General features: G+C 41.7%; 1 long non-coding RNA gene across 1 annotated transcript in view; it reads left to right on the forward strand.

Moving 5' to 3' along the window:
• The first annotated feature begins 3794 nt into the window (after nucleotides 1-3794).
• The window catches only part of LOC108490749, a 17271-nt gene continuing 10852 nt past the window's right edge, over nucleotides 3795-10213 (forward strand). Inside the window, exon 1 of the long non-coding RNA XR_001872411.2 lies at nucleotides 3795-4237. This is a non-coding gene — a long non-coding RNA (uncharacterized LOC108490749). The remainder of the gene's footprint in view (nucleotides 4238-10213) is intronic.

Raw genomic sequence — 10213 nt, forward strand, 5'->3', positions numbered from 1 at the left:
GTAACCGATAACTGCTGGGAGAGGGAGAGTCAGTTTTCTTTAAGGGTTTGATGCCAGAGAGTTTAACCAGGCTCCAATGAATGGACCCACAATGAAGGGCATTTGGGACACAAATTTGACTCAATAAGCCTTAATATATATGACAGTGTACATGAAATATGGCAGGGGGAGCTATAAGAGGGGTGCAGATAGAGGAGGGGTCTGAATATGATCAAAATATATTGTATGACATTTCACAAAAGTCAATAAAGTTTGTTTTTTTTTTAAGTTCTGCCAAGCTTGGCAGAGGTGCTCACACCTATAATTCCATCACTCAGGAGTCTGAGGCAGGAGAACCCTGAGTTTGAGACCAACCTGTGCTACATAGTAAGACTCTTTCAAAAACAAACAAAATAAATAGCTATGTTCTCTGCTGGTGAGGCTCAGCAATTGAGTGTTTGAGGCACTGAGTTCAATCCCTAGCACACTTCCAAAAAGACTCTGCCTGTTCTACAACAGAGTAGAATAATTGTAGTTTATAGAAACTTGTGTACTGTGTAGAAAACTAGCACACCTGTAATCCCATAACTTGGAAGACCACAGCAGGAGGATTGCAAGTTTGAGGCCAGTCCTGGATATATAGAGAGAACCTCCCTATAGAAAAAAGACTAAAGAAAAAAAAAAACTACACAGACTCCCAAATCCAAAAAATATTAAGTGTTTCAGGAAAGAGATGTTATATGCCCTGGCTTGATCAGCATGCTTCATTCACATGTCTAGAACTAACATTCTGCACCCCCAAAAAATGTACAATTATGTGCTAATTAAAAACAAATTAGCTGAGTATGGTGGCACACCTATAATCCCAGTGTAGTGGCAGTGGAGGCAGGAGGCTCAAGAGCTCAAGGCCATCCTTAGCTACACAGTAAGTTCAAGACCAACCAGAGTTTCAAGAGACCTTGACTCAAAAAAATATTAGAGGCTGGGATGATGGTTCAGTGGGTAAAGTACATGAGCACTAGGGATCTAGGTAAAGATCCCTAATACAAAATCAGGTGTGGCAGGGGGCACCTGTAACCCCAGCACTGAAATGGGAAGCAGTGGGGGGGGGAGCAGAAATCACAGGTGGACCCTGGAGGCTTGCTAAGGAGCCAGTCTAACCAAAATGTTGAAAGCTCAAGGTTCAGTGGGAGACCCTGTATCAAAAAATGAGGTGGGGAGTGAGGGAAGAAGACACCTAAACTTGACCTCTGGCCTCAAAAGGCACATGGGTGAGAGCATACCTATGTGTACACATATGCACACACCACACAGACACATACAAAAAACAAAATAGTAAAGGAAAGCAATCAATGAATTAAGACAGGTATTAAAGGCTTGTGCCACCACACCCAGCCACACATTCGTTTTTTTTTAACAGTAATTGTAAAACTGCATAAACACTATAGCATTGTAACATGAAGGAATGACCTTTACCTAACCTTGTAACCAAAGAAACACTATATAGGTTGTTTATAATGTAAACAAGCTTACTAGGCCTTGGGTTCCTCTTGTAAGCTAAATGTGTAACTTTAATGACTCATGACCCTTCCTTGCCCTTGACCCAGAATAGTGTATATATGTGAGTGTTGTGAATATCAAGTACTGTATGAGGAAGATATTCCTTGAAGGCATCAAATTATCCCATTTATGTTGTAAACAACAGTTGGAATTAAACTAATAACATCTGTTTGTGACTGCATGTGCTATTCTGGATCAGTAGGGGTCAGATAGAACAAAGCCTTTGATAACACAGATTCCCTTTCCCTTCCCCATTTCATGATGGATGCATGGTTTCAATAAAGAAAGAAGGCCTTTTGGGGGAGCAGAGCTCTGGGGGAAATCTGAAGGAACAAGTTTTCAGAACAGTTTGGGTCATGGTTTAAATGGATTCTGAGTCAGACCATTGTTTCTCAGCCTAGATCAAGTGTAGTGTCTAAGATTCAAGCTGTCTTTGTTTAGACATGGCTGTAGTAGCACACACACACACATACACACACACACACACGTCCATATACTGTTCATTTCCTAAAAGTAACTGTAAATTAGATACATTACTATAATAATAGACTATAGCATATTTATTTCCAATTAAAACATTTTAACATTAAAATTTATCATAAAATCTCTCCCTAAAAAAAAAAAATCAGCATTCTACCACCCTGGTCAGAGCCTGCAAGGCAACAGGTCACAGGCTAGCCAGAGTCCCAAGGCAAGTGTTCTACAGAACATTCCCCCAGCCTGGTCACAGCTCTAAATAGTGTCTGGTTGTACCAGGCAGGACAGACCATGGCCCCATGACTCAATTCCTTTATAATCCACCTCCAAGGTTCTGTTTTGTTTTCCAGAAAAAAAGTGATTCAGAACATATTGCAGCAATATAGAAATCCATTCTTCATGATTCTGTAAACAGTAGAGAACAAAATCACTCAGAATTCTGGGTAACAGAAGCAGAATCTCATTCAGATTTTTGTTATTTGGGGGTGATAAAGACACAGATGTTTCTAAATGTGTACTGTTATTTTTCTTCAAAAATATTGCAATAGTGTATATTGCACTATTAAACACTTATCTGCTATTTAATATCTATATTTAAAGGCAGGTCTGGAGAGATGGCTCAGCAGTAAAGAGCACTAGCTGCTCTTGCAGAGGACCTGGGTTCCAGTCCCAGTACCCATATGGCAGCTAACAACAATCCATAATTCTAGTTCCATGGAACTCTGATAGTCTTTTCTGAACCCCGTGGGCACTGCACAACATGGGTGCACTTACATACATGCAGGCAATACATTCATATGCATAAAATAAAAATTTTCCCAAAAAGGCATCCCAAGAGCTTTCAAACTAAGGTGGATCTACACATTTAGAAGTCTAATACAGCCAACAGAAACTCACTCATCTTGCAGTCTGCATTTAATTGTGAGCTGGGTGTCACACACAGGCTTCTGAGTCTGAAAACTGCAACATCAAAAACAGTGTGCCTGAAGTCTGTGCACATGAATACAATGGCTCCTTAGCCAGACTGAAGGAACACAACGGAATGCTCTAGACTATTTTTAAAGGTTCTAAACATAAAGTCATGTTTATTTTAAATAATGCAAAACTTGAGGGAAAGCCCAACTCTATCTGGGAAATAATGGTCTCTTTCATCGTCTAAGAGTACAAAAAGTCTAAGTTACCTGACCCAATATAACCTCTGTATAAGAAGCAGCCATTGCTGGGGCTGGAGAGATGGCTCAGTGGTTGAGAACACTGTCTACTCTTGCAGAAGACACAAGTTTGGTTCCCAATACCTATGTGGCAGCTAACAACCATCCATAACTCCAGTTCCAGGGGATCTGATGGCTCTTCTGACCTCCACATGGTATACTTACATCCACACAGGCAAAATACTCATACACATAAGATAAAAACAAATAAATAATTTTTTAGAGTAGCCACTGCTTGGTTTGGATCTGGAAATGAAACAGGCACTCAGAGCCTGTCTTTCCTAAAAAATAAAAAAAAAAAAATACAATTCTCCTCACTTGGGCCTACAAGGTAACTAACGCAGGATGAGCACCTGATGCCTCTGCTCTCTGTGCATTTGTCTCCTTCATTTTGGCTGAAGACACCAAGATGCCATTGTCCTCATCCAGAAGTAATCATCTCCTGAGAGCCACTTTGTACCCTCAAGCAATAAGGACTTTTTTGGACCACTTTGAAAACCCAGGGCTGAGATGGTGATCAAGAGCCCACACCAGGAGCAAGACTGCTTCATTGTGCATGCTCCCGTCAAAGCTCCCCTCAGCACTTGATAATAGACTGGGGCGGGGAGAGGGGGTCACTGAACTCCTTTATCTGTCCCTCTTCCCAGTGTGGCCATACTGAATAATCCTCCTCCCTTTCCTTTTGACCATCACTCCTCTCTTTAATTGGCTTCCTGGAGAGGGGTGGCTGGGACTAGCCTATTGAGGCTGCAAAGCCCTGGCTTTTGCCTTAACATCTTTGGTTACAGCTTTACAACTTTAGCAAGCCAAGCAGGAGGAGAGAGATCTTTTATTCATCAGCCACTTGCAGCAAGTCAATTCCAGAGAAGAAAGATTGAATGTTCCCATACAGCTTCTGGAATTTCTCTTATTCTTGGGACTTTTTCTTATCACTCTGGCTAGAAATGGCTGCTTTCTGCCTCTAGTTAATGAAGCATTTGGACTCCTTGGGCCATAAGGTCTGACCTTTGGTAAGTCCTCCCCAATCGGTGTACATGGACCTTGTTCTTCCTTTACCTTGTCAGTTTGGAGGCTTTCTGAATGGTTTGAGCTCTTTTTAAACTAATCAGAATTTCTGCCATTTGTCTGACAGGAAGTTGAGTTCCTTGTCTTGATGGCTCTTTTGTGCCAATCTTGGGGCTCTGTTGCACTATTTGGGCATCTGCCATTTTTCTGACAAGCCTTATTTTGGTAGCTTTTTGGAACTTTTAGGATTATTTTGACTTGTTCGGGTGTATGCTTATGTGGCAGGGAAGTTGAATTCTGTAATTCTGTATTTGTAACTGAAGGGAAGGGGTGTAAGGCACACAAGTAGGAGTGTTTGAGAAATCGCTATTGTAAGCTGTGTCACCATAGACAGTACTAAGCCTATGCAATTCTGGTGTGCTCTAAGGAGAATTCTATTTAACTCATCTTTCTTAAACTTATAATTATTTATCTAAGAGTGCACTCTGAATTTTTTTGTGTTGTTAGACTGGCTTGGTAGAGGTAGAAAAATCTGAGGGCTGTAGCAACAGCTCCATTAGAGATTTATCTATAGGAGGGTCTCCTGGGTTCTGGAGACAAGAGGCAATCCTCCTTCTGGCCTACTGTGTGTGACCCTGGGTGACTAAGGCCTTAATGAATATGTGAGGGGTGCATGATTCAATGATGTGTGTCAGTCTCATAGAACATACCCCACTCCTGGGTTAGGAGGAATTCCAACAGCTCATCAGAAAGTATATACCTTGATCTTCCTCACATCCCTTGGTGCTGGGCCTTGACAAAGCCCATGAGAGTGGGTGTCCATCCTATTGTGAAACTCTGGAAAAGAGTTCTATTAAGCAATACATTTTATGAATCTCAAACCCTTGCCTAGCATTGATTCTTGCTTTAACCACCAAGATGACCCAAATAGGCCTTAAGAAACCACAGTAGTTACTTGTCTCTTTACTATGACAAAATATCTGACAAAGGCAACTTAAGAAAGATTTATTTTGGCTCATAGGTTGAGGGTAGAGTCCATCACAGTAGGGAATGCATGGCAGTCCAATCCACAGTCACGTTGTGTCCACAGTCAGGAAGCAGAGAGATGCATGCTGATGGTTCACCACCTTCCCCTTTTGATTCAGGCTGGGACTCCAGCCTATCAAATGGCTCCATGTAGACTTGGGGTGGTTCTTCCTAGCAGAATTCAGCCCGTCTAAAAACACCTCACATGTGCCCAGAGGGTTGTCTCCTAGGTGATTCTAAATCTCAGAAAATTGACAGTAAAGATTAACCATCACAGACACCATGGGCAAAACTTAATATGCCCCTAGAATTCCTTAAAATAACTGAGAAATAGACCTATGGGCCACTTCATTTTTGCATTTTTCAAACTTACTGCACACTAAAGTCACTATTCTTGGCATGCATAATTTTAATTGTGTGTGAATATGAGTATTTGGGGGATAATCTGGTAATTGTAGCATTGGTGTTTGGGGAGAACTGGTTGTCTGACTATTCTGTTTCTTGCTTTGTTTTGTTTTGTTACCTCTTCAGCTGATATCTCGTCTGAAAAACTAGGTATTCAAGGTCATTATCTTCACCAAGCCTAGCTATGCAGGCATTTAAGAGCTAAGCCTAGAATCTGGAATTGAAGGAAATGAAGGAAATAGAATATCTACACCTAAGGCACACAGAACATAGAACAGGGGTAATGAAGACGACACTAATGGATCTCTCAGTTCTCATTAATGAAGATCCCTCATGCAACAGAGGGCTAGGAACATAAAAGGTTACAAATGGCCAAAATGTAGAGATTAAGAATCTGCAGAATGCTGGTCTATGGACAGGACTCCTAAATTAAACTTCACCCACCCAGGGCTCAGGGACCATTGCGGAAGAGGAGGCAGAAAGATTGTAAGAGCCAGGGAGGAGGTGCACAACCATATGGAAATGAGTCCTACAAGCTCCTGGGACCCTGCTTATATGATTCTATGGCAATGGTGTCAGCATACAAAAGGCCCATGCAAACTCAGGCAGAAAAAAACCCAGCATAGAACTGGGGAGATGAACAGCAGACCCCAATCTTAGCTGAAGAAACATTGGCAACTTGTTACTGGTAGGTGAGGAAGAGCTGATCTTCCTAAAACAAGAGACTCTAGATAGGCTGACTAGACCTCAGTGGATGGGCTTGCACTGGGGAACGTCTGGGGACACTGACTTGACACATTGGGCCTTTAATACAGATGACAGAGTATACGGGTTCCAGTGTGGGGGCTATGGGAGGGTACTAGTGGGAACGGGGGTATAAAGATGATTAAGAGTATATGAGATATTCTGTATGAAATACACAAAAATTCAATTAAAAAAAAAATAACTGGTCATTTCAAATCCAAGCTGTTGTTGCCTGCTTAGAGGCTTACAAAAGGTATCTTAAAATTTGGCTTCAGGGTTTGGAGAGATGGCTCAGCAGTTAAAAATGTTCGCTACTATTGCAGAGGACTGGAATTTTGTTCCCAGCACCCTCATCAGTAGCGTTACTGGGTCACAACCATCTGTAACTCCAGCTCCACAGGATCTAGCACCTTCTTCTGGCCTCTGCGGGCTCTGTACTCATGTAAATAAATCTTTAAGTGCAGTCATGTAGACTAGTTATTCTAATCTGTTTCATTCCATAATAAATACAATTTGAACTAAGCTCTCTTTGGAAATATATTTTAGACTATCACCAAAAATGTTTTCATAAATTGCTACTGTATAAAGAAAGCATTTGATTGCTTTCCTCCTGAGTCTTTGCTGAGAGCGAGATTATTTAGAGCTAAACTTCTAATTAGCATGTATAATTCTATATGTGGAAATTATGAAAGCATTTAAACTGTTTTAATGGGGAAAAACTATTAAAAAGTAATATTTTGTAAAGAAATAATTTTGTCTAGGGGTTGGAGAGATGACTTAGCAATTGAGAGTGCTTGCTCCATAATTATTCAGGCCAGAGTTCAGAGCCCAGCATCACATAACAAGCATGGCATCCCCACAAATGCCTTTAACCCCAGCTCTGAAGGGGTTGGAGACAGGAGGATCACTGGAGTTTGCTGGCTTTCAGTCTGAGAAATGTAAACCACGGGTTCCAGGAGAGATTTTGCCTCAAAGGATTAGGCCAAATGTGACAGAGGACACCAGAAACCTTTTCCTGGCCTCCTTGCACTCTTGCACACACAGACTTGCATATACTCAGAAACACGCACACACATGAATAAATAAGTAAACAAATAATTTTGTCAAAATTCAAAATTTCGTAAAAAGTGTTTCAAAATGTAAATTTATTGGAAAGATTTTCTAAGTTCACATTTTAATGCGCCGATGTAAACCTAGAACCTAATTCTCTGTGTCCAAAACAGTAAGGGTTTCACAAAAGTGTTGTCCTGCTCTTAGCAGCAACTTCAAAATACTGCCTTAAAGGACAAAGTGTTATGTTTTATTGAGGTAATTGCTTGTGTTTTCTTTTGATTTTCTCAGGCTTTTTGACTATTTAAGAAACCAAGTCTTAACAGAATGTTAAGACTCTATGGTCTACATAGAGAATTCCAGGCCAGCTGGGGCTACAGGAAGACCCTGTCTCAAAAAGACCAAAAAAATTAAAAATTTAAAAAATAAATCAAAAAAAGTTTTTTTAAAAGAAAATGACTATCTGAGGTCACTAGTCCTATTCAACCAAAGTTATAAGGGGCCTGAAGTGCTTGATTTTTGGAAGTGTTATCCAAAGACTCTAAATTTGCACCAAAAGTAGAAGCACTAGATTAATCCGTCTAAAATCCAAAGCATAGAACTGTACCAAGCCGGTGTCATCCCAGCTATGATTGTTCCGGTGCTGCCCTTTCCAGGTTGCCCTGCAGGTGGGGAAAGCACTCCCCCCTTGTTCCTCCTGCTGCTAACAAAGAATATGGGGTTCAGGGCATGCTATGCCAGTTGTATGACTAGAGCTGAAATTTGGGAAACCTGTGAAATGATGTAGGTGGGGGAGAAGGGAGGGTAGAGCAGGTGGAGGGAGGTCAGAATGGAAACCTTCTGCATACACACGTACACATACACACACACACACACACACACACACACACACACACACACACCGTGAAAAAGTTCCTTGGCTTTTGAGTGGAGGTTTATGGGGAATAAGATTGTCCCCCCTCTCAGGTACCCTGGGAAGGCTCCTGAGCGATGACCCTCTCTGCTGATGGACAGAGATGCCTGATCCCCAGAAGAGCTCCCAGAGTGCAGTGTACACTCTCTGAGCAGGTCTGGAAACAGGCTGCCCATCTTGCTTCATGAACCTGGATGGTTCCAGGGAACGATTTTGTTCCATATGAACTTCCAGACTTCCTAACACTGCTTCTGAAATTCTTCAGATGGGGACACACATTCTAGCCATCATTCCTTAATCCAGAGCTTCATGGACACATTTGCCCACAAGGAAACTGATGAAATCTGTCTTTAGTGTAAGACAGGACCAATAAATAACTGGTAAGAAGTTAGACTTTAATTACTAAACCATGTAAGATTTTAAAGCATTATATATTCAAACAGAATGACCACATTTACTCAAATAAAGGTGAATATTTTTGCAAAAAAAGGCACCAGCTGCATTGTGAGAAATTTGTGTTGGGGAGATGTGTTTCCTTTTCAAAAAGTTCCTTCCTTCCTTCCTTCCTTCCTTCCTTCCTTCCTTCCTTCCTTCCTCCTCCTCCTCCTCCTCCTCTTCCTCCTCCTCCTCTTTTCCTCATTTATTTTGTTTTTGTTTTGTGATGCTGAGTATCACAGCCAGGCCCGCATACATACCAGATGTGATGGAAAATCATTATTGCTTGATTAGGTTTAGAATCACCATAGAAACACATCTCCAGGTCTATCTATGACAGTGTTTTCAGAAAGGTTTGACTGAGGAGAGAAAACACACCATGAATGTAAGAGGCATCATAAATAGACAGGAGTCCTGGGCTGAGTGAAAAGGAGAAAGTGAGGGCTGTGAAGATGTCACAGTTGGTAAAGTGCTTTTTGTGCAAGCACAGGGGCACAGTGTAGAGAGCTATGCATGGTGGTCCTCTCCTATAGTCCCATCCTTGGAAAGTGGGAACTTTCCTGGGGACTCATGGGCCAGCTAGTCTAGCCAAATGGTGACTTCCAGGTTCAGTGAGACCTTGTCTCAAAAAAAAGTAAGGTGGACAGCAGTAGCGGAAGACACCCGATGTCAGCCTCTGGCTTACACCCATGCACGTACAGACAGATGAAAAAGCACACACATATATAAGCACAACACACACTAATCACAGACAACACAAAGAGAAAGAGAGCACGTGCACATGAGAGAGAGAGAGAGAGAGAGAGAGAGAGAGAGAGAGAGCTGAGCACCAGCTTTCCTCTTTCTGCTTCCTGACTATGGATACAGTGTGACCAGCTGCCTCTCCTGCCATCATGCCTTCCTTGCCATGATGGACTGCATCTTCATACTGAATAAAACTTATTTTCTAACTTCCTTTTGTCAGGTATTTTGTCACAGTAGCTAATACACTAGGTAAGCGAGCTGCCAGTGAGCTAGGCCCAAATTTTAGGAAACCTTTTAAATACTTCCTGATTATGCTAAGCATTGCCCTTTCCTTGGAAATAAACATTTAAAAAAATAGGTTCTTATTTAGCTCAAGCTGGCCTTGAAACTCACTGTGTAGCTAAGTTTGGCCTTGAATTCCTGATATTCCCACCTCTACCTCTCAAATGCTGGGTTTACAGTAGTGAACCACCACACCCTGATTGAAATAATAACAAACATTTTTTAAAAACAAACAGAAGAGCCAGGTGTGGTGGCATATGCCTTTAGTCCCAGCACTTGGGAGGCAGAGGCAAGTGGATCTCTGTGAGTTCAAGGCCAGCCTGGTCTACATAGTGAGTTCCAGGACAGCTGGAGCTACAGGGAGACCCTGTCTCAAAAATAC

This window comes from Nannospalax galili, unplaced genomic scaffold (assembly GCF_000622305.1).
Source record: "Nannospalax galili isolate Female #2095 unplaced genomic scaffold, S.galili_v1.0 scaffold72, whole genome shotgun sequence".
NCBI classification, from domain to species: Eukaryota; Metazoa; Chordata; class Mammalia; order Rodentia; family Spalacidae; genus Nannospalax; species Nannospalax galili.